Here is a 25,324-nt window from a genome sequence, read left to right on the forward strand (position 1 = left end):
TAAAAGTGAAGGATGAACCTACATTTTTGGTTGTTCAAGATGAGGATGTTTCTAAGAGTGATCTCTTTTGTCTGTCCCTGACTACTGCTTGAGAGGGGTTGATGACAGCCAGGTGCAGTAACCTTATATTTCATTAGGCCTATGTTGTGGGTTCATCATTTTACACAAAGAATGACTAGAGGTGGGGGTGCAACCTGAGAAGAACTCTAGAATGAGATCCACCCCAAACAACATCTGCTTTCTGGAAAGTGCATATAAAAGTGGGACCCAACCAACCCTACTTTATTCCAGTTGCAAATTCTTCATGACCAAGCAAGAAAGTGTTCCACAGAGCACGCAACGGAATGTTGGGGACCAGGGCTGGTGTCTGCCTGACAGTCACCCAGACATGAAGGCATTTACGATTATCCCTATTTTTGTGCCAACTCCATCCACATCCTTGGATGTTTCTAGGCTTTGGCATGCATGTACTTGGGCACCTTTAATGTCTGTTTCTCAGCTTCTGGCTATTAGGTAGGGGTCCCGAGCCCCCGGGGGACAGGGCTGTCAGGGCCACCCGGGGACGCAGGCACTTCCGGGATCCCCGGAGTCTCCATCACACAAAGCGGGGCCGCTGCCTCTTCCTGCAAACTCTGGCTGACTGCCAGGCACCAAGCAAACAGCAACCAGCCTCGCGCCTACCAACAGCGAACGGGGGTCGGCGGCGGCCCCGTTCACACGACCGCGGCAGATCACTGAACCGGGCTGTCGGTGTATTCTACGGGAAAGTATAGAGACCAGAGAAACGCCTATATGAAGAGTGCGCGCGGGATGGTGCAGTTAAAGGCGCGTCTATGTGTCAGAAACAAGGCCGTACACCCCCGCGCGTAGGTGCAATGGTCTTGCCCTCTTCCAGCTGATTTCTGGTTTTCTGCTTCAGTTCTAAACCAAAGGCTCCCGAAACGGACTGTACCACGGTTGAAAAGGGGGAGGGAGGCCGGCGTGCGGTGGCGGTTGCTCCCGGCGCGGTGCCTTTCACGGTCCTCTCGTTTGGATTCGCAGTAGTGGAAGGAGGACGGTAGTCGGAGTGGGGGACTGCGGAGCCGGGCAAGCCCCGCTGTGCCGGCCTGTGTTGACCCGCCTCCCCCGGCGCCCCTCTCTGCGGCCTTGGTACGCTCCGCCCCCAGCTGGCGGCCTGCAGTGGCGCTGCTCCGATCCCAGGGCTGGTTAGGGCCGCGCTTCCCGGGACCCAGCGCCTTCCCCGTCCTCGGAGCCGGACCCGAGAGCGGCCGCAGCGCCGGGAGCAGGAGGCTGCGGCGGCAGGACACCAGCGGCAGCCTCCATCCGCCCCCAGAGGCCTCCGAGCCGCCGCCCTCCCCTGGGCCCCCAGCCATGGGCGACGCCGGCAGTGAGCGCAGCAAACCCCCCGGACTGCCACCCCCGCTGCCCCTGCGGATTCTGGGGGTAAGAGGCAGCGGCACGGGGTGCGGGGCAGAGGGTCGAGGAGGGCGGCGTGGGCCGACACCCGGGCTTGCGGCTGTACATTCCGTCCTTTCCACCCGGGACAAAGGCCGGGTGCACCCCGCGCCCCCTGTAATGCACAGTGTGGAAGTGATGAGTCAAATGCGGCCTGTGTGTGAGCTGGGCCTGCTGACACTTCCCCCAGCGGGAGCCTCACTGTCCGGGGCAGTGTAACCCCTGCCCCGGGAGGCGGGGTGACTTCCTCTTTACGTATAGAGCTGTCAGGGGCCTTTGTATTAAGAAAGGGGCAACCCTTCTCGCCCCCTGGTGTGGTAAGGTGACCACATATAAGTAAAGGATAATGCCCCCCCCCCCTTTTAAGAGAAAGGGGTCAAGCCCTTTAATACTGTATAACCCTTCCCTCAGAAGGGGGTGACACCCTCCTAACATATAGAGCTGCCAGGATCCTTCTTATTAAGAAAGGGGTGACCACTCAGGCCCACTGGTATGGTAAGGTAGCCATGTATAAGGAAAGGACGATCCTCTCCCCTTCCCCCCCCCCCCCCCCCCCCAACACCACTTGAGAGAAAAGGATAACCCCCTTTCATCCTATGTCTATGTATCCCCTGGGAAGTGGGTTACTCCCTCCTTACAGAGCTGTCAGGATCCTTCGTATCAAGAAAGGGGTGACCACTCTGGCTCCCTGGTATAGTAAGGTGACCTTGTATAAGGTAAGGGTGACCCTCTCCTCCCCACAACATTCCTAAAGAAAATGGGTAAACCCCTTTTATACTATGTCTACGTAACCCCTGCCCTAGGAAGGGGGTGACTCCCTCCTTACATATAGAACGGTCAGGATCCTTCGTATAAAGAAAGGGGTGACCCCTCTCGCCCCCTGGTATGGTAGGGTGACCATGTATAAGGACAGGACGATCCTCCCCCAAGAGAAAGGGATAACCCCCTTTCATACTATGTCACCCCTGCCCTAGGAAGTGGGTTACTCCCGCCTTACAGAGCTGTCAGGATCCTTCGTATCAAGAAAGGGGTGACCACTCTGGCCCCCTGATATGGTAAGGTGGCCTTGTATAAGGTAAGGATGGCCCTCTCCTCCCCGCAACATTCCTAAAGAGAAAGGGGTAAACCTCTTTTATACTATGTCTATGTAACCCCTGCCCTAGGAAGGGGGCGACTCCCTCCTTACATACAGAGATGTCAGGATCATTCGTATTTAGAGAGGTGACACCCCTCCTCGCCCCCTCCCACGATATGGTAAGGTGACCATGTATAAAGAAAGGATGATCCCCCTACAATACCCTTAAGAGAAAGGGGTAAACGGGGTAAACCCATTTTATACTATAGGGAAAAGAGTTACCAGGAAAATACAAGTGAACTATGACTCTCACAGCAGCCGCCCATATGTGGCAAAATGTGCAGTATGAGTTGTTCCCTGCTTTATAAACCTGAAGTTTGGTATGGTGCATGTTAAATTGGGAAAAATGGGTTATCGTAACACATCTTTTAGATGAAAGAGGTAGCACTTGTATAGTGATAGGTGGTGCCTCATATCAGGAAAGGGATAATGTCCCTTTCTAGAGGAAACTGTCACCTGCTTATTCCTAGCAAGACGTGACTCCACCACCCCCCCATGTGTGATGGAATGGGTTACCCTGACAATGTTTATTTTTCCATCATTGCTGTGCTGTAATAGGGTATTCTGTGTCTATTTCTCCAATTCCGAATATTGTGATTTGTAGCTTAAGATGGTGGGTCCCTTGCTGACGGTCTGCTTGCTGCTCCATGTCATAATACACTATTAAATTCAATATTGCGACCTTTTGTCATGTCGCCCATCATCTGTTAAGATGACCATAAAATAAAGTGTAACCTTCCCACCCTAAGATCCATTATAGATTGATGGGAGAGATTCAAGTATGAAGAATGTGTTAATCCTTATATTTAAAAAGTAGTGCTCACTTGATAAGGAAAAAGGCCATATTATTGGGAGCCACCGGTTTGCCTCCACCCCCACATGAGTGAAAGTATGTCTGTCAACTGCTGAAGAAACATGATCCCTGCTTCCCAGTCCACATGGCCATTGTACATAAAGAATGGAGGTTAACTCCAATTCCTGTCCTTGCCTCCCCATTTTATGGTGCAGAAATCATGGCTTTCAATTGGTAAACGCCTATCATCACCCTTCTCCACTAACACCAATCCTTATGCCCTCGAAATCCAGTTAAGTAACTATTTGTGATTCTTCACCTATATTGAAAGATACGCAGGTACTCCCTTTCAGCCGCTGCTCCACTTGAAATAATTTGTAGCAGATCCCACCCAAGTCCCAGTCGATATGCCCCCCCAGCTGGTCGAAGCTTAGTTGATCCTTAGTGGATAGTTCCAAACATTTAATCATGTGACCGAGGGATGCCTGATCCATTACCATACTCCCCTCAGCTGAGAACATAATGGATAAACATTACACACCTTTTGGTAAATCTCCCAGACAGTAGCTACATACTGAGAGCTTTCAGGAAGTACTCGTTATTTAGAAAATTTAGCACCAATCTTCTGCCATGATTGTCTCATATTTAGGGAATCTAAGAGAGAACTTCACCCTCCAATGGCATGTTAGTAGATCTGATATAGTATGCTGTGCATTCCACAAACCTCTTGCCAAGATTTCTCCACTCCCTCACACTCCACACGGAGTGAGTAAGAAAATCTGATGCTAAATTTGTACTCAAATCTGCCATCAGCGGTGTGTGTCCCAGACACTACGATGTGATGTTTGGGTGTCTGTCAAACTGACAGACTGCATAGAAGCAGATAGTGATCATTGGACATAAATCACCGCCCTGTCCCTGATCTGAGAAAATCAGTGGCAAATTTTAAGCACATATTGTGGAGGTTTACTTTTTATTTATCATGCACAATGCGGAACTAAATTGTATCTTGGTGCTTAGTAATTATACATTGTGACTTTAGATACAATGCATAACCAAACGGGTTGCAAAGAAGAGCGGTCATTGTGAGACAGAAGAGATGGCTTAACAGGTGTGGTAGGATTCAGAAGATCGTACTCTGTCCAAGTTGTCCCAGGTATAGGGGAGTCGGTGTGGTTACAATGTGTAGTAGACAGGGCCAATGTTAGTAGGCAGTCTCTGAACATCTTAAACGAGCTCCGAGCTATAAGAATGTAGAATAAAGTGCAAAATAAGAAAGCCATGCCTGCCCCAGGCAGTGCTCTGGTGGTAGAGGAGAGTATTGTGGTAAGAACAGATGAATCTTGACTCTCTACCTGTACTGCATCAATGATTGGGCCTGATCGCTTTCCTTGTCAGGTTGAAGTAGATGCTGGGGGCTGCCACAGAGAATCATTTGGGGGATCTGTTATTTTAATTTTGAAAACTAATTAAGGATGCTCTTATGCTTGATGTTAAGCCGCATGACTTTCTCTTGTATGTATTGCTAGTTGGGAGGGGTTGCTGTGCCTTCAGTTTATTTATAATTACAGCAAGTAATCATTAATGTTTTTTCATTTCCAGTGAGTCGGTGTATGCTTTTGGATGTGCTGTTGGTTTGTTTTTCTTTAGGCAAAGATCATTCTGACCACCACTTTCTTAGTCTTATGATGCCTTTTAATTTAGGCTGATAATATGTAGTGCCGAGCGTTGCAGTACTTTTATTTTGAGGTAACGAGAATCCCTACTTCCATGTGGTGGTGTGGAGTGGTGACAAATGAAAGATTTTTTTCTAAGGAGTTCATTTAGAGAAATGTTTTGACAGCTGCTCCCACTTGTGAATTCAGACTGAGATCCCCATCCCTCATAATTCCCACGTTTTGTACTTTCTTTTTTGCATTCCCCAAAGAAAGGTTGGTGTTCACAGGTGTCGGTGTTTTTGAGGTGGTATACGCAGAGCAGTTCCAGAATTGTATTTTTGAGCCGTTTAGTTTGAGGTTGTTGGTCCCACTCCATACTTTAGATATTTGTTATGATGTTGCTTCTTTTTTATTTTACATAGTTTAGTTGAAAATTTAGAATAAATAAAATACAGCAAAACTTAAACAGATCGGTCTTGCACATTGAGTTCAATTACAAAGTGTTGTATACAGTGTGTACATGTAGGCACATCAGTATTCAGAGAATACCTGATATTCAACATACTTTAAAACAAGCAATTTATATTGCTCTTGTCTATTAAATGCATATGATAGTAGCTATAGGAATAAACTGAGAACATACATACACAGTGATACAGTGCCCCAGTAAACCAAAGAAACAGAACATAGAGCCAGAAAAAGAGCACATAAGACCAAGAGATAAGTAACAGGAATAAGAAGGGAAGGGGAAAAGGGATCATTATCGGGCGGCCTAGGTAACCAGGTACAACAAGAGCATCTAAGGCTCTAGCTGCACATAGAAGAGCCTGAAATACAGGAATGATAATCCACAAAAAGATTCTGCAATAAAATGTATCAAGTGAGTACCGGATATTGCTAGACAGTCTATGTGCAGCCTGATTAGGGTTTTGTGAGGTATGAATGCTAAGGGTGTAGGTAACACAAGCCCATCATGTGTGGAATGAAATCTGATTGGGAGACCTCCAATCCAAATGATCCTATTTGGCAGCTGTATTTAAGAGGAGGTTGAGTAAGGCATACTCAGTTTGGTGTAAGGGAATATGCAGCTGCTAACGGACCAAGAAATTTGTCAGCAAATTAATACAATAGATTGTTTAATGATACTCGATAATCGATTCACAGCGTCCCAATAGTGCAACTAAAAAAGACATGTTCTAAATACCCTGATTCACCTTTGCTGTTCCAACAAGTATTGAAATCCGCTAGGCTGAGCTTGGTCAATCTGCTCAGAGTCAAATACACAATATGGAGCAGAAGAATTTTGATTGTCTAAGAGAGGGCATGGTTTTGTGTTGAAGAGCTTTGGCGCATCTGTTAAACCAATAGCCTTCATCAGTAGGGTCCCTATTGAGAGTTCTGAAGTGTTTTCCCAAATTATATGAGAGGAGGGAAGGGTTTTTTAGTTTCAATGTTAAATAATTTGTATTTTTTTGGAAGCAGTGTGACCCATGGAATCCATTTCATTCGAAGGGAACCTATTTCCAGATCCTTAAGATTAATTTTGTCTTTAGTTTTAGGAAGGCGTAAAAGTTGAGGTTAGATAAGTTTTAGGATGTTGAATTTCAGAAAAGGAACAAAGCCTATAATCCGAATATATACCTCCTGTCTAGAGAGATAGCTTTATCTGCCCATATATACCCCTCTGCAGCTGGCAAGTCAGTGTAAGTCTTTTTACATTTCCAGGGCGATAAAATATTAACATGTAAAAAAATGCATTGATGTTTTTAGTCAAAGAGGAGAATCTCTTTGTCTGGGTCTGTTACAATTTGTTCAGTATGAAAGGGTTCAAAACAACGCATTGTTAGGGGAGATTCTTTTCTATATAGCACCAATAAGGTTGGAGGGTAGGGGTGTTACGAAACCATCTTGCTCCTTCGTGACGAGATAAGTGTGTGGTAAATCAACAGATTTTGGAACTTTGCATCTGTCATCTTTATGGTCTAATCTTACGTTCTTGTAAGAAACCCTGTCCTTTTTATCGCTCCACAGGAAGGATAAAGTAATATTTTCTATTAAAAAGAAATAGTTTGATAGACTTTGGGGAGCATACTAGAAATAAAGTTAATCAACTGTGTAATCGTCATTTTTAAAGATTTCATTTTTCCCCATTACAATATGTTTGGGGGACCAAGAGCCTAGTAAGTCTTTAATATTGTCTAAGATTTGTGTCCAATTATACCTTATCAATGCTGTTAGATCTTTAGAGACTCACATTCCGAGGTGTTTAATGAATTTGGTTTGCCATTGTAGGTATATATTGAGGGGCAGTGAATGTTTAGAAGGACTCCAGTTTTGTCTGGTCAAACTATAATCTGAAATTTCAGAAAAACATTGTATAATTTCAAGTACGGCAGGACTGGCCATCTCCACTTCTTTGGAGAATATCAATAAGTCAGCAGCGTAGGCCACTGTTTTAAGTTGAATGGAATTAAAACCAATACCGTGCTTAATATTTTAGTTGTAGATGACATCGCTCAACCATTCAGGCATGAAAATTCCTAGTTTATGAGCGAGTGCCAGGCTTTGTCCTAAAAGGCCAGGATTGGAATGTGTGGCTCTTGTATTTTAAATTGATGCCCCAAGTTCAGCTTGGATTGGCACAGGTTTCTGCAAAGCCTTTTCGCCCTTCCACCTTATGACTACTGACAAAATGAGGTAATATTGTACTGCAGGTGGTGAAATAGTTTTCCAGACAGTCCCTTTTAGAGGCTTGTGTACCAGAGCAATACAATGTGCTAAGCTTCTGGTGCATTCACCTCCACAAATCTCTTTGGGTTACTTTTCTAGACTTGTTGAAAGAATATTATAGCTTTCATTTTTTGAGAGACAGCCAATCCTGCAGCAGTTTTAAATGATTTCAAGAGTATTTCCTGCATTTTGAGTAACTGTTACAGTTTGTGGGAAATGTCATTTTGCCAATCTGTATTGACTTGGAGATGTGTAGTTAGGCACATTTCATAGCGTGGGAGTCTTTCACTCCAGTACTTCAAATATTCAGGAGCTAAATGTGTTAAACTGCCATGTTCACCATAACAAAAGTGGAATTTGACTTTAAAGTAGCTTTTAAGTGACGTTCTCTAAAGGTGGTTTTCACCCCAAAATCCCTACAAGACAGGAGCTTTGGGTATGTACATTTTCATGCAGGAACACCCAATTGTCCAGTTATTTTAAGAGAGAGAACTGGGTGCCTTATTTTTAACACTGTAACACGTAAAATTTAACTCTCAGTCAGTGATAGACCTTTCATAAGGTTAGTCTACACACGTTTGATCCTGTTTTGGGATCATCAGTGTGATGTAGTTGATTTGCTTTGTGAGTAATGAGTTTAAGGAGTTAATCTCAATAACATTGAAGATTTACCATTTTCCACACATTCATTAAGTTTCCTAAAAAACATACCTGTACGTAGATTAAAGGATTGTTTATTTGCCCCAAGTGTTTTCAGTATTATCCTCTTATAGAGAGATTAAGTTCTAAGATTTTCCTCATATAGAGGTCTAATAAAGAAGAACCCCCGTCATACTTAAAAATCCAACTTGTAGCCATTTGTTTTGATCTTCGGTTGCCAAAGACCTATTGTGGGCTTGCCAGTAACTTGCATTGGGATTACAACCTCACCATTGCTTTCCATTGGTTGGTTGTATTGCTACTGTTACTTGCTCGCTTTACATTTAATGGCTTTTCTTGGCTTATCTTATGTTTTGTCTCTCCTCTGAAGCATATCCTCTTTTCCATTTTTCTTTACTTGGCTGACTTGTAGACTTCCGCTGTTCACTTTTGGGGAGTTCCTTTTTTTTATTTTTGGTTTAGCACTCCATGAGAGTGCATGTGTTTTCCATCTTTCTCTCTCCCTACTGTGTGTGTGTGTGTGTGTGTGTGTGTGTGTGTGTTTTATTTTATTTTATTTTTTATTAATATCCCTCTTCATACCCCTGCCCCACCCTCCGTGTCACTCTTTTCTTTGTGCGGCTTCCCCTACTGCCCATACTATGTGTTGCTCTCTTCCTCATTCCCTCTCCACAAAGCTACCTAGGCCTTCTTGCTCCGTGTTGCTTTCTCCATTGTTTTACTTCATCACCTGCCCCTTGAAACCTGCCTGGGCCGCACTCCGTGTTGCTCACTCTCTCCTGTACATGACCCCATGTACTGTGTTGCCCTCCGCCTTGTATGCTTCCTCAAAACCCACCTCCATGTTGGTATATTTTTTTTTTCTGTTGAATTTGTGCCGTTGTTCAGAATTTAATCTCAAACAGTATTGCTGGTTCTTATATCCCTTTACTTCATTCTGTTTTGGCTTATGGCTCAGCTGCCTACCCCAATTTACAGTCTGCTACCTCAAGACTTGAGCTTGTGTTAAACTGTTTTTATTAACATTTATCATTTAAGAAAACAGTGAAAGAAACAATTCAAATCACAAATATGCTCCAGCAAAATACAAGATGCGTTAGCCCCCCCAGCCGTAATGGGAATCATTTCGATTAATCAACAGTGGATGGGTTTCAGTCTAAGCAGAACTCAAACATTTCCACCAGAGTAAGTGCCTACAGTGCATTATATACAGTCTAAGGCTAGAACACGAGAAGACAAGGAGCTCATCTGCCCTCGAGGCGCGACCCCCCAGCCCATTCCCGGTGTCTCCCCCCATGAACTGAGCCTTATACATCGAAAAGGTGTAAAGCCCTAAGACGCAGGCTACAGGCTGTGAGCGGTATGCCCCTAGAAAGGAACCTCATCAGGGGGTCCCAAATGTAGTCAAAGCTCCTCCTAGAGTTGTCCAGGTTACCAGCTAAGTGCTCCATAGCGAGCCCGTGCCACATTCTAGCATACCACAGCGCTATTGGGGGTAGTTCTTTTTTCTTCCAATATGACACTAGGACTGTCTTCGCTGCACCCAATGCCAGCCAAAGAATAGAGCAGCCGCCCTGAGTATGATGCTGCATGTTCCGGAGCACGCAGGCCCAATAGAATATGTGCTGGTGATGGCGGGACAGAGTAGCCCAAAATCTCTTTTAGAATTGACAGAATTTCATTCCAGTATGGGCGTATAGTGGGACAGTCCCATCAGATATGCCTAAAATCACCCAACATCCGACATCCCCGCCAACACCTATCAGACACCTGGGGATAGAGTTTTTTAAGCTTCTCCGGGTAGAGATACCAATTGTAGAGGAGTTTATAATGAGCTTTTCTTGTGCCCATGGAGCGGTTTTATTTGAATATGTCCTGAAACAGGATGGTCCAGAGACCCTCCTCCACCGAAGACTCCAAAGTCTGCTCCCAAAAAGCCAAATGACAAGGTGCGCTGTGCTGATATCAGTAATCTATACAGGGAGTGCAAAATTATTAGGCAAGTTGTATTTTTGAGGATTAATTTTATTATTGAACAACAACCATGTTCTCAATGAACCCAAAAAACTCATTAATATCAAAGCTGAATATTTTTGGAAGTAGTTTTTAGTTTGTTTTTAGTTTTAGCTATGTTAGGGGGATATCTGTGTGTGCAGGTGACTATTACTGTGCATAATTATTAGGCAACTTAACAAAAAAAAAATATATACCCATTTCAATTATTTATTATTACCAGTGAAACCAATATAACATCTCAACATTCACAAATATACATTTCTGACATTCAAAAACAAAACAAAAACAAATCAGTGACCAATATAGCCACCTTTCTTTGCAAGGACACTCAAAAGCCTGCCATCCATGGATGCTGTCAGTTTTTTGGTCTGTTCACCATCAACATTGCGTGCAGCAGCAACCACAGCCTCCCAGACACTGTTCAGAGAGGTGTAATGTTTTCCCTCCTTGTAAATCTCACTTTTGATGATGGACCACAGGTTCTCAATGGGGTTCAGATCAGGTGAACAAGGAGGCCATGTCATTAGATTTCCTTCTTTTATACCCTTTCTTGCCAGCCACGCTGTGGAGTACTTGGACGCGTGTGATGGAGCATTGTCCTGCATGAAAATCATGTTTTTCTTGAAGGATGCAGACTTCTTCCTGTACCACTGCTTGAAGAAGGTGTCTTCCAGGAACTGGCAGTAGGACTGGGAGTTGAGCTTGACTCCATCCTCAACCCGAAAAGGCCCCACAAGCTCATCTTTGATGATACCAGCCCAAACCAGTACTCCACCTCCACCTTGCTGGCGTCTGAGTCGGACTGGAGCTCTCTGCCCTTTACCAATCCAGCCGCGGGCCCATCCATCTGGCCCATCAAGACTCCCTCTCATTTCATCAGTCCATAAAACCTTAGAAAAATCAGTCTTGAGATATTTCTTGGCCCAGTCTTGACGTTTCAGCTTGTGTGTCTTGTTCAGTGGTGGTCGTCTTTCAGCCTTTCTTACCTTGGCCAAGTCTCTGAGTATTGCACACCTTGTGCTTTTGGGCACTCCAGTGATGTTGCAGCTCTGAAAAATGGCCAAACTGGTGGCAAGTGGCATCGTGGCAGCTGCACGCTTGACTTTTCTCAGTTCATGGGCAGTTATTTTGCGCCTTGGTTTTTCCACACGCTTCTTGCGACCCTGTTGACTATTTTGAATGAAACGCTTGATTGTTCGATGATCACGCTTCAGAAGCTTTGCAATTTTAAGAGTGCTGCATCCCTCTGCAAGATATCTCACTATTTTTGACTTTTCTGAGCCTGTCAAGTCCTTCTTTTGACCCATTTTGCCAAAGGAAAGGAAGTTGCCTAATAATTATGCACACCTGATATAGGGTGTTGATGTCATTAGACCACACCCCTTCTCATTACAGAGATGCACATCACCTAATATGCTTAATTGGTAGTAGGCTTTCGAGCCTATACAGCTTGGAGTAAGACAACATGCATAAAGAGGATGATGTGGTCAAAATACTCATTTGCCTAATAATTCTGCACTCCCTGTATAGTGTGGAAATACTACCCCGTGCTACCCCCTCCCCTGTTGGACAAATCTCTCTATGGGAAGAAGATCCCTAATGGCCGCCGCTCTCATATGGGGTTGAGTAACCCAGTGGAATAGTTGATTATAATGAAAGCGCTCAGAAATGGGTATAAGAAAGTCCCTACAACAATTTTCGAATGTACGTACATGCTCCCCATGAAAAAGATCAGTGATCGTCAGACAACCCCCCCTCCCTCCACTTATCAAAAGGTCCTGAAGTAGCTCCTGGGGGAAAGGCCGTGTTGTAGTGGATTGGGGTATGGGGTGAGGGAAAGGTTGTAAGTCTGCAAGTGCTTGTCACCGAGTCCCACACCTTGAGGGTAGTAGCCATAGGGGGTGCTGAGGTAAGCATTTTTCAGGCGGTCGCCATTGGGTTTCCACAGCACATCCCACAATGTCTGCCCGTCACTGCCCTATCCATGTGCAGCCACAACTTCTCCGATTCCCGAAGGGACCATTCTGCAATAACGCAGAGCTGCGCCGCTCTATAATATATAAGAGGGTCCGGGAGGGCCAACCCTCCCCTGTCTCTGGGGCTTGTAAGCAATCTGTTGGAGAGCTGGGCGCTTGCGTTTTGCCAAACAAACTGAGTGAACAACCTACGAAGTGTGGTAAAAAAGTCTGGAGGAATGTCAGTGGGCAGGCTTTGGAACAGATATAACAACCGTGGGAGAATTGGCATCATAAAAGTTCCTCAAAGCTCGTGCTTTCTCCCCTTCCAAATAGTGCTCCCCAGAATTCGTCCCGCACTTGCGCTATGTAACCCTTAGATTGCTTAACCCGCAATTGCCTGGCCAGGAGAGTGACAATTTTGTTTCCACTGACATAATAAGACCTCTGGAGCCGTAACAATGCCACCTATGCCCTGTTCGTGTAAATAAATTGCAGTTTCCCTCTAATGGAGGTTACTTTCCTCTTATTCTGCCAAGTAGGGGAGAGTTTATGGGCCCGTTCAGCCTCCTTCAATGCACTCTTCAAACCTCGTCTCTCTTCAGCTTTCAGCCGATAAAGTGAGTTTGCTAAAGAGATGCATGTGCCCAGGAGGACAGCTTTAAACGCATCCCAGATGGTGGGGATAGAGGTGTCCCCTGGTTTATTACTCTGAAACAATTCCCTTATAGCTCTCTGCAATTCGTCTCGAGTCGTTGGGTCTCTAATTAACACGTGTAGAAAATACCAACGACCACTCTGTGACCTCGGGAGGGACCACTCCAAACCCACCTCAACCGGTGCGTGATCTGATATGATTATCGGGTGGATAGTAGCCATTCAGAGAAACTGTCGAAGGGGCTTGCTTAAGAATATATAATCGATCCTGGAATAGGACCTGTGAGAATGGGATATAAATGTATAGTCTTCTACTGTGGGGTGAAGCGCGCGCCAAGAGTCAAGAAGCCCCAATCTGTGAAGTGCGGTCTTAACGGATTTTGGAAAGGCACTGGAAAGCGGTCTCTGGGGATGCGTCATGTCCTGAGCGGTATCCCAAATCAAGTCGAAGTCTACCAGAAGCACTATCTCACCCTCCTCAAAGCCCCTCAGCACATCCAGGAAGTGCAATAAGAAATGTTTGGCCACTATTAGGCGCATAGAGTGCGGCTATTGTACAAACCTGCCCCCACCCCCCCCAGAGAGCCCTTGACCAAGAAGAATCTACCCTCCTTATCTAGTTGCGACCCTAAAAGCTGAAAGTGCGTGGATCTATGAAACAGCAAGGCTACCCCACAATGCCTTGTTGCCTCGGAGGCAGTATATATCTGGGGGTAATGTTTGTGCTGTACTCTATGACCGTCGCCCTTCTTGAGATGTGTTTCCTGAAGTGCCACTATATCATATTGGTGGTCATCAAAGAATTGCCGCAACTGTGACCGCTTGTTAGGTGAGTTCAGCCCCTTAACATTCCATGTTAGAAAGTGTAGCGTCATGCCGGTGTGACTAAGAAGGCCTCGCCCGTGAGTACCTCTAATCTAATGTGTCACCATGGGTCCCCAGCGCTCCCCCTCCATCCCATGACCCCCTACCGCTCCTGCCCTCCCCAGACTGTTCATCCACATGAAATAGGGACAGCAAACCGTAATCAAACATCAATAATAACAATAAAAAAATAACAACATAGAAACCAAAAGTCGCTGACATTTAAACGGGGAAACTCTGTGTGGTCCTCATGATCGGGAAGGGATATTCATCCGCCTCCACCCCTGACAGACCCCTTACCAAAAGCACAGACAGTGTCCGGTGTAGGAACCTCCTTTGCTGGCTGTTGGAGGGATGATAGAGAACCACCCTGGGAGCGCTCACGCCACCAGCACCCCGCCGGCCAGTCCAAAGTCTCCAAACTCGGCCCCCACACGCCCGATCAAGAACCTCCTCCTCTGCGATCCTCCAGCTGATGCGAGTCAAGTGCACAATACTAAGAGTTGGGGGCTTTCCTCCCCTTCCGTGGCAGCCTCCAGAGATCTCCAACTTTATCCCCTGCATTGCCTGTGCTATGTGTAGTTGGTCAGAATGGGCACTTTCCAGGATGTCACTTGTCTGAGGTGAATCTAATCTCCCTCCCCAACACCAAGCCACAGCCAACCGCCCCCTCTGTGTTGCTCCATTTCTCATACTTCCACCCTGGAAACTCCTTACCGCTTCTAAGTGTTGCTTTCTCCCATGTGTTCTGCCCCATGTTGTGCTCTCTGTTCTTCTTTCACTCTCTCTTTCGCTCTCTTTCTCATATATGTACTTCTCCCCCCCAACCCCCACATTGAAATCACCCATAAGCTCTGTGTAGCTCTCTTTTATTTTATTTTTTTCCCCTTTTCTGTTTTCTTCCTTGCAACCTTCCCCAAACCTCCACAGTTGTTCTGCAAAGCCAGTTTGTGGAAACGGTGAGGCCATTGTCCACAATCACTGCATTCAAGTGCAAAAACTGTCACTCCCATCAAGTAGGTTCTGATTTGTCTTTCAGTATTTGTAGATCTCACCTACAAGACCACACAGGCTGTCTGGTTGCAAAACACCCACAGTGGCTTACCAGGAACTTACAGCAATCATAGACCCCCCGCCCATTGGTTGGCTTTATTATCACTGTTAGTTGCTTGCTTCTTATTTATGCGCTTTCCTTGTCTGTTTTGTATTTGTACCATCGCTGTATCACGGTGACTTCACCATCCTTTTGCTTGACTGAGTTGCATCCCTCTACAGTTCCATTTTGGAGGACGCCATTTATTTTAAATTTTTATTTTTTTTGTTAAGCATGAGAATGTGTGCTTTCTAACTTATTTCCTTTTGTGTGTCATTCCTGCCATACTCCCTGCGACCATAGTGCTCTCTCCATTGTGTGTTCCCCCAAGTTCTGTTGTAGCTCTCTGTCATGTTTTCTCCCCCAGAACGACCCCTTTCTCTCTGTTGCTTTATTCCCCATGCTTCCACCCTGGAAACCCTTTACGCCTGCTAAGTGTTGTTCTGCCCCATGTTTCGCTCTCTCTCTCTGTCTATGTCTCTCTCTCATGCTCTTCTCCCACCCCCTCAAAATCACCCCCACGCTTTGTGCTGTATTTTTTTTTTTCCTTTTCTACTTTCTTCCTCGTAACTAAACCCCCCCCCCCTTTAACCTCCAAAACTGTTCGACAAAACCAGTTTGTGCAGAAGGTGAGGGCTATATTATGCTTGCCATTGCTTGTTAATCCTTTTGTTCAGTGTACACTGGCCCTGCTTTCCAATTTTCTCGGATATCATCGCATGAGTGCAGTTGTGTACACCATCAAGCACATGCTGAAAACTGCTAGTATTCATTGTCAGGTGATAAAGCATCCACCTTCTACCGTGATGTGTGTTATAGCTTTAGAAAACTTTAACTTGTCATTGCCTCTGAGATGTGGAGGAAACAGTACATTAGTGTTGTTTATTGGTCAGTGCTTATTAACAAAAATGTATTTTACTAATATGACCACAAGCAACCGTTCAGACTGTTGAGTTTGTACTTGACTGCTGCTTCACTTGAATATGTTTTGTCACTTGGGATGTGATAGTACATACACCCTGTAGCAAAGGAGCTCACATCTTGCTTTTTAAAACCAACCTGTTGCTTTTCAAGTATGCTGCTGGCAGGCGTCTTGCTAAGAATTGTTTACATGGCCATGTTACTGTACTTTGAATATGCTTGTGTGTTATTCTTCTGTGTTTTTTTTTAGCTATGGGCTTTGACATCACTGCTGTCAAACAGGCCAGTTGCTAACTATATGCGTAGTATGGGCTTTAGGTCTTCCCGTTTCAATTCCTCACTTTCCAAAACCAGCCTCTTTCATCCATTGGCTGGTGACTTTGTCAATCATGTCTTGGTTCAGCTCAGTGGAATGTTTATCTCTTGTCTAATGCAGTTGGTGTATCCATCCAGTCTTTCGCTTTAATAATGCATGTGTTGGTTCATTGAACCCAGATGGATTGGGTTTACCGATGCTTGCTTTTTTTTCTTTTTTCTGATCAGATTTCTCATTGTGACTTTTTTAAGGTCTGATTTGTCAGGGTAGCTGACGCCAGAGCTCATGTGATCAACAGAAAAACAGACCTTTAAGAAGTACTACTTGGGGTGGTGTGGTGGTCTGTCTTCCCACAGGATTTAATTGGGCAGAAGTTGCGTGTGGCCGATTAAAAAGAAGTGCTTGTATTGTACAGATTATGAACAACATGTAAGGCCTGAATTAGTAATGGTGACAAAGAATTGATAAAGAGGATAGACTTGATTGGTTCTTTAGGACAAACCAGATGCCATAAGTCTGATGTGCTTATTTTGAATAGATAAGACAGACATGGTAGGTCTAACTTTTCTGTTGTGAAAAGCATTTGTTAAAGGCTTCAGTCTTTTAAATCCTTAGCTGCTGCCCCCCCCCTCCAAATCGGGAACCTATCAAACCTAGACATTTCTGAAAAGTAAACATCAAGGTGAGTCCAGGATGGTATGTCTTGTTTGGATTCCCCTTAGTGGTTTTTTTTTTTAATTTTTTTTTATTTTTTTTAAATTATTTTTATTATTATTTCTTTAACGCAAAATACCCTGCAAAGGTAAAAAGTTGAATAAAAACACTATTTTTCCTTGCATTTCTGTGATGTAAACTACAGCAATATGCAGGGATCCACAAACTACTTATCACCCAGCATTCCCCACCTTGTCCCGATAAGAACATAACCCCAGTGGTCATGAAAGAATGGATAACACAAAGGTATATGCTAGTCCTATCATGAGGGCTAATGTTGACTCTGGGGTGATCCATTCCTGATGCGGGCACCAGGTACAGGCACGCAAGTAGAGTAGTGCTTTCTGCATTTCCAGATTTGTATATTTAGGGACACGAAGGATTCGCAACCCCTCCTGATCTCATGCTGAGATCTGATTGACTGACAACACTTCAACAAGGAAGTTACTCACAAACCCACTGACACCTTCGTACACCCACTCACAGACCCTTACACACACACACACACCTGTTAAAACACTTATGTACGCACTATCACACCCAAACAGACACTCTCACAGCCACACGATCACACCCAAACAGACACTCTCACAGCCATTCTCTCCCTCCGATAACCCTCTCTCACCTAATCTAACTACCATAGATGCTGTGGCCAACTCCAGCCAAAGGGCTGTGCACAGAATGGGGTTGGGTGGTTAGGGCGGGTGGCCGCAGGGTCTGGCTGCAGGCCATATCTTGCGGGAAACCTCCACTGCGTATGGGTGAAGGCTGTGCATGGTGGGGCGCATAAAGTGGGTTGGCCTTTGGCCATGCACGGCGGCGGCTGGATTAATGTGTAGTAATAAAATTTACTATACGTTTAAAAAAAACATAGAAATTCACTGAAATAACTAAAGGTTATAGGGACGTTCTAGTTAGGAAATAGAATAAAAAAAAAACATATAAATTAAAGAACCAAAGGTTGGAGGGTCATTATAGTTAGACTCACCTTTTAAGCATGCAAAAACATAGAAATTCACCAGTGCAAAGCACTGGAGGATTTTTTGAAAGCCAGCCCTGGTGTCAGCCGGTGGACGTGGGCAGCACCAGGGAGAGAGTGTGCCAGTGGCTGACACACAACCCAATGGTTAAGGGTGGATTTTTGTCACACTGTGTTAAAGCCTGTGGGTGTTTATTTGGTGACCTGGAATGTCACAGATTACCGTAGTAGGTAGTGGATGTGATGTTAGTTACCTCCTCTGTAACTAACCCTGGGTGCAGACAGTTTGCATTGCAATATGTCAAGATAAGACCATATTAGGAAAGGTTGTACGCGTTTTTTTTAAATGTCATGTAATACAGCTTTGTAATTTAAATTGTAGCATTTGGTTGTGTGTGTTAAAGTGCAAGTACTTTTTTATGGGCAAGCACAAAGTGCTCCGTCCATTCTGTAATCTCTTTTTAGGCTTTAAACCACGCCCATGCCCCGTCACTCACTTACATTGGTTTGTGGTCTTGCCTTTTAAAATCCGCTTGCTTTCATTTGTGAAAGGCATGCATACGTCATGCCTTTTCCGGTGTTTAGCCCACCTACGCAGCACCGGTAAAGTACCAAAAACATACGCGGCTCGATGTTTTCAGCCTGGAGTACGGACTACTTTATCTGTTTATTTTTCACGCAGCGCGATTGCGCAGCATTTTTTTTTTTTTGTTTTACAATGCTAATAGCTTTAACTCGAACAAATGCGAGACCCGTTGCATTGAAAATGCTTGTTTTTACATCTGACCTGATGGCTTTAGTTGACTGCCAGACTCCTTTTAATCAAACAAACTTGAAGAAAATACATACATACTTACATAGAGGGTGTTTGGGTCAACAATGGTCTTTTTTTGAGCGCCAGTTACATTCTGCTTCAGTCCATAATTGCTTGAAGCATGAGGCAGTGGGTCATCTACTTTGCCGTAAACCCTTTTGGCGTCTGAACTACAGCATTTTTTCCTGACCACATGTGCACCTTTTCCTGAAAATCAGTGCACAGATTGTCAAGGCTGGTTTACCAATCCTTTAGATTTCTAGTGTTTTTTTTTTTTTTTTTTATTATAAAGAAATTCTGGTGGTCTCCCAGATAGTGGTATTAGGGTACTTGCTGCTCAATTCATGTGCATTATAATACCACACCCTGCATTTTCCTTGAGGTACTTAAGATGGCCAGGTGAGGAGAAGGCATCTTCCTTTTTTTTTATTTTTTTCTTTAAGGATAAATCGGCATACAAAGTAAGACAGTAGTACAGTGTCCACAGCTTGGAAAAAAATCAACAAAATATACATGGAGCACATCAACGAGTATTTATATACTGCTATTTCCCCAGAGTAGATAATACTGTAACCCCTCTTTGTGGGATTAGGTCACTACTTACTCCCCAGATACCCTTGAACGTAAGAGTTGCACCGATGCGTTGAGCATACAATTGATTCTTAAGACGTACTGTTTACATTTTATGCTGTCAAGTCTTGTAAGACGGAGGTACCTAGGACTTCAGGCCTGTAGAATTAATGATCTGCCAACTAGGGAGGCAATATTGAAAATTTGCTTAGAATGAATCAATAAGCTTTCCTCGTTAGAAATACCAAAAAGTGACCCAAGGAGGGGGGGTGTGGAACAAGGGAGACCTGCCCTTTGGAACTGATCCACTGAAATATTCTTTCCCAGTATTCCACTAACTCCGGCCATGTGAAACATAAATGTAGCTAATCCCCCTGGTTGCACCTACAACGCGGGCATTGCAAAGGAGGCTCTGGGAACGCTTTCTGTATACGGGCTGGGGCATAACAGCATCCGCTTTGAGGAAAAATTTGTTTTTCCTAAAATATGCACCCCTTATTGCTTTGTTGGATAGAATATTATAAAGCCTCCACAAGTGCAGATCTATCTTACACCCTATGTGCCTCTCTAAAAGATAAAAGATAGAGAATCATATCACCGGCAAACAATTTCAGTTTTGATGCTTGAGTTCATGGTGCTTGGATGGAAATATCTTGGTCTTAGTGTACAAATTGAGAATTGTCTGGATAATTTTTATAGGAAAGTTGAATCTATTCAAAATCGAACTAAACACTTTCTCTGTGTCGAGCATAGAGAAGGCTTCTTCCTTGATGTAGCAAACTATAACATGGAGTGGGCAGCTGAGCCACGAAACAGGAACAGGATCGAGGTGGTGTAAGAACCAACAATATCTTTAGAGATTAAACTCTGAGCAAGGGCGTTTTCCCAGGAAACAATAAACATGGAGGATTTGGAATTCTACTGTTCTTGGGGTATGAATGTTTTACTATTGAAAGATGGCCGATGGCCAACAAATCGCTTCTAAACATGTCAACCATGTTGAAACATTAATTTTATGGTATACTATGCACAGTACCTTTCTAGGAAGGCTGCCGACTGCTATGTTTATGTTTTGTACCTAGTTTGTATTGTAGGCATGTGCCTGGGACGTTTACGCAGCATTTTTCTACTTTTATTCCTTTATCTTGTATATCCTTTTTGTGAGAGGTTTTTAAACGGTGGATTCGTCAGTTGCCGAACACATGAATGATTAAGTGGGTGGATGCATGTGTTCAAGTTTGAGTGACTGAGAGCATGTATGATGAGATATTGAGTGCCAGTCACCAAAGAGGCCCTTTGCCAGACCTATTGCGTTGCCATTACTTGTTTTATTTCTATCATTAATGTCTTGCCAGGTTTTATTTGAGACTTGGACCATCACACTTCTATTGATGAGTGTAAAAATGTCTAATGGGAAAACGTTCTGTCAGGGGTGTGGAATTTATTAAAATATCTACTTGTCCAGGGGACAGGTTGCTTCTCAAATCTACTTATCCTGTAAAAAGATCTACTTGTCCCTTTGGTGCCATGTAGTGTGGCGAAAAATTATGGCAGCAATCTCATTATGTAAGAGCTCTGATAATAGCCTCTCTGATTATGCCAGGGCTACTACCATAGTAGGGCTTGAATACTTGCAGTTTCAATCCCTACTGTAGCAATTTCCTTATTTTGCCACCTTTCTGCAGATATGCATACTGGGGCTGGAGGAAGCAGTAAGCAATAGTTCCAGGGCTGGAATGCCTTTGAGTCTGCAAACCTACTAACCTGCATGTTTTAAAGATTTTCACCAGCTTCTCCCTAATATTTTCCCATAATAAGAAAGGTTGGACATTTACTCCTGACAATGGCAGAATTAGAACTTCTTCCAGGGTTGGGAAGAAAGTGGCCGGAGGGAAAATGAACTTGCAAATGCTCAATAGATTTTCACATGAGCAAATCTACACATGCGTATTTACCCATGCTAAAATACAATTCACAAATATTTTATAGGGGTACGACATATACCATGGGTGCACTTTTGTGACTTTCTTTAAGAATTTGGGGCCACATGTAGGTAGGTTCAGATTTGCGACCCGCAAATTGCGAGTCGCAAATCCAAATGTAGGATGGTGTCCCTGACACCATCTGTGATTCAAAAGGGCTTCGCAAATGCCCACCTAGTGAATAATCATGAGGTGGGTCGCAATTTGCGACCCCCTTGCGAATAGCGGCCCTCACAGGGATGGTGGCCTGCTGGAGACAGCAGACCACCATGTCTGTGACTGCTTCCTTAAAGGAAAACGAGATGCATTACAAAAACGAAAAATGAAACGTTTTCGTTTCATTTTTTCAGAGCAGGCAGTGGTCCACAGGACCACTGCCTGCTCTGAAAAAATGTTTACAGTGACATTCACAATGGGGAAGGGGTCTTGCGAAAGTGTTAGCACCTATTTGAAATGGGTGCAAACTGCGATTGGTTTGCGCCCGCGTTCGCGGTCACAAAACAATCCTACATTGCACTGCGAGTCGCAATTAGGAAGGGAACACCCCTTCCTAATTGCGTGTCGCAAACCCGTTTTGCGATTCGGTAACCAGGTTACTGAATCGCAAAACTGGGTTTGTGCATCGCAATGTGCTTTTTGCACGTCACAAACAGCGAAAGTCGCTGTTTGCGACATGCAAAAAGCTACCTACATGTGGGTCTTGGTCCCTAATTAGGTCTGGTGTTAACAAAGACATTTTGTTTTTATTAATCTTCTATTTCTCTCTCGTTCGGCTGGCTTTACTGTGAGTGATCACATTCTGCTCTTCCACAAGGAGCATATTGGCACAAAAAGTAGTTTTGTTCAGTGTCAGGAACTACAGTGGCAATCAGTGACGTAACGAAACTGGAGGGTGCCCCTTTGCAAAGAACATGGAGGAGCCCCCTCTCCAGACTCACTCAGGGCAGGTGCTGTGCTGAAGGGGCACCCTGGAGGGCGGCTGCGGGGCCTTTGTTATGCCACTGGTGGCAACGTGTGCTTTTAGAGTTCAAAAACTTTTGGTTTTTTTTTTGCCAGTGTTTGTTACAATGTTGAGGTCCTGGTAGCTCCCACAACAATAAAGTGTTACAAAAGCCATGTCAAAACAAGGCACGCATTGATGAAACTAAAAGACTTATAAAAAAATATGTCAGACCAGTTGGCTTTGTCAGTGTTTGTTTATTTTCATGCTTCCCATATTCGTGTTGAAAATGGTTACACTGATTTTCCATTAGAAATATTTTTGGGAAATACTAGTATGCATCAACATATTTTACTAAATGACACTTCATTTGCATCTAATCGGAGAGCATTCTGGGAGCATTATACTTAGCCTCATAGCCTAAACTTTTCAAACATGTGTATACACGTTTTTTTTTTTGTTGTACTGAAACCAACGTCAGTAGTCAAGTGTGACCTTAAAACATTTATTTACAGCACTCACCCTAATAATGAAGGTTTTCAAATAATGAACCATAAATACAAGTTCCAACAGCATTATCTTTTGGAAACACATTACCTCAACTGCAGAGAGTTCCACTCTCTGTAAACAGGCAGCCAAAGGGTTTGTGCTGCAGAGGGTCGGGCCTACTTGTCCCAAGGACAAAGTAAACATAAAAACTTGTTGCCCTTGACCCCAAACAAGATGTCCCGGGCGTCGGGCGATAGGAATTCCACATCCCTGTCTGTACTCTGTAAAACAGAATTCTGCAATAAAAATATTTGGCTTTTGTTTTGATTTGGGCTTTTATTGTAAGCGGGATGTCCCTGGAGAGAAGTGAGGTGGGCAATTTACAGCAACCATTGTGTTTCTTAATATGAATTTATAGTCGCCATAGAACTTAGTCCATTTGCTGTTACTTTGTGTGAAAGTTAAGCAGTTGTGTATGTGCTAATTTAATTTTTTTAACATCTGTTTTCGGCATTGAGAAGAAATTCTGCATAGTACAGAATCATGATCTTAGATTTGAGGAGGTCACTTATTGGATCCTATCTTTGGTTCTTGGAGCCTTTGCATGAACTTTATCAAGCTTGTCTTTGTAGTGATCAGTTTCCAATTACCTCTTATATGCGTCTGTTATAGTTAACATAGTCGGTAAAGTAGGTAGCCCCTTCCTGATTACAATGTCACGTTTTCCCAGCAACAGTACTGGTTTTGGTTTCTACCTTTAGGCCCAGTCCTTTTTTTTTTTTTTCTTTCTTTCTTTCTTGTGAACACTTCTTGATTTACTTCCTTTTCCTAGATGGGTATCTTACTTTTTTTCATTCTAAACTACCTATCTCCCTTTATTTGTACCTTTTTGTAGAAATTGAATGCCAGATGTTAACTGTGGTCTTACTAATGCCATATCGAGTAGAATTTATTTTGTGCTAACCTTGTTTTTCATGCACTTTTTTCGGAAGTGAATCCCACTTAATTTATCCTATGCTTTGTTGTACACCTTTATAATCAATTACATACAGTACCAAAGCATTATAACCCATTTTATCAATCTTAATCTGATCGATTCATCTTTACCCACCCACTTTGGTACTTAACGTTTTATTTGGCACTTATATACCTCACATATTTTTTCACTTCTTTTTTGCAACAAAGTTCTTTTTTGTTCCAAGCCCTGTCAAACACTTCAGCAGTGTAGTATTTAAATCCAGTTTCGTATTGTACTCCCAAAGGAGCAGAAGAGGGCTCAGTTAAAAATAGGCACTAATATCTTGTGACACTTGCAGCACTTATGAACTCCGGTGTACTAAACATGAAGTGATTGTTTGACATTATGACACCTGTGTGCCTAGTCACCTGGTCCCATACTAGCTCACTTTGTCTCGCAGTTGTTTGCTTTATGCCTTAGATGTAGAAGGTGAAACAGTTGACCCTATCTAAATGTGTTTTAGTCGCGGCCGCTGGCTTTCGGCCATCTGTTATGCTGTACTAGTGCCTGGCCTCCTGTGGTACAGGCTGCATGGGTGAATAGGCTTTGCTACTCAGCTGGCCCTACTCTTGGCTCCTTTTCTAGGGACGATTGTTCCCTCTGCAGTCTGCTTCAGATTTGGGTGCCATAAAGACTAGGACAGTGGTTTCCAGCCTTTTGTCCTGTGCGGACCCCCACTTTATAATTACTGGAACCCCCACTGAATCATTATTTCAATCTGGGGACCCCTCACTAAGTCAATACTGAAAGCCGGGGACCTAATCTGTTAATATTATTTAATTTTCTAAGCAGTTGCGGACCCCCTGGGGGCGCTTCGCGGACCCCTAGGGGTCCCCAGACCACAGGTTGGTAACCACTGTACTAGGACACAGGTCTCCAGAAGCAAGCATTTGTTTTGGCTCAACTTTTGTTTGTGTAGCACAGTGCCACACTGGATATGTGTTATAGTGCTTTACCGAAAAGCATCAATGCATGCAAGTCTTCTGTTGATGTGGTGTTGGAACGCACTGTATATAAAGATGTTTTTTTTAAGGAAATATCGCCTTCTCAAAGTCGATCAAAACTGTTAACTGAAAGTCCGAAGCTTGAGTACAGATTGATGAAAAGCATCTCATCTATAGTTAGGAAATCAGTTATGGTTGCTCATGCCAACTTGATGAATACAAGAAATTATCTACAACCTAGAGCAGTGGTTCTTAAACTGTGGTCCGGGGACTCCGAGGTTCCGCGATGGCTTAAAAAATTAAATATGAACACTTTAATAAAGTGCATATGAATAAAGCAAAATGTACAATTGAAAATGTTAAAGCTTCCTAAAATGTGAAGGACTTAGAAACTGGAAGCTAAAAATGAAGTTAGCATCCCCACATTGGTTCGTGAGCACAGTGAAGTGCATCAAACATTATTTAGTATGGACAATGAGTGGCCTAGAAAAGCTCCAACCTTCCTATTATTTTTCTTTTAAATATATTTCTTTGCAAAGTAAGTAAAATATACCGTAATTTATGTATTTGTTTGAATGCTTTTGTCTATATTTTTTGCGTTTGAAATCATCCTAAATACTT

General features: G+C 43.7%; 1 protein-coding gene across 1 annotated transcript in view; it reads left to right on the forward strand.

Moving 5' to 3' along the window:
* Nucleotides 1-917: 917 nt before the first annotated feature.
* Nucleotides 918-25,324, forward strand: part of ZFAND3 (zinc finger AN1-type containing 3) — a 451,339-nt gene continuing 426,932 nt past the window's right edge. Inside the window, exon 1 of the mRNA XM_069236323.1 lies at nucleotides 918-1,443. The gene's annotated coding sequence lies outside the window, so the exon portion shown is untranslated. The remainder of the gene's footprint in view (nucleotides 1,444-25,324) is intronic.

This window comes from Pleurodeles waltl, chromosome 5, assembly GCF_031143425.1.
Source record: "Pleurodeles waltl isolate 20211129_DDA chromosome 5, aPleWal1.hap1.20221129, whole genome shotgun sequence".
NCBI classification, from domain to species: Eukaryota; Metazoa; Chordata; class Amphibia; order Caudata; family Salamandridae; genus Pleurodeles; species Pleurodeles waltl.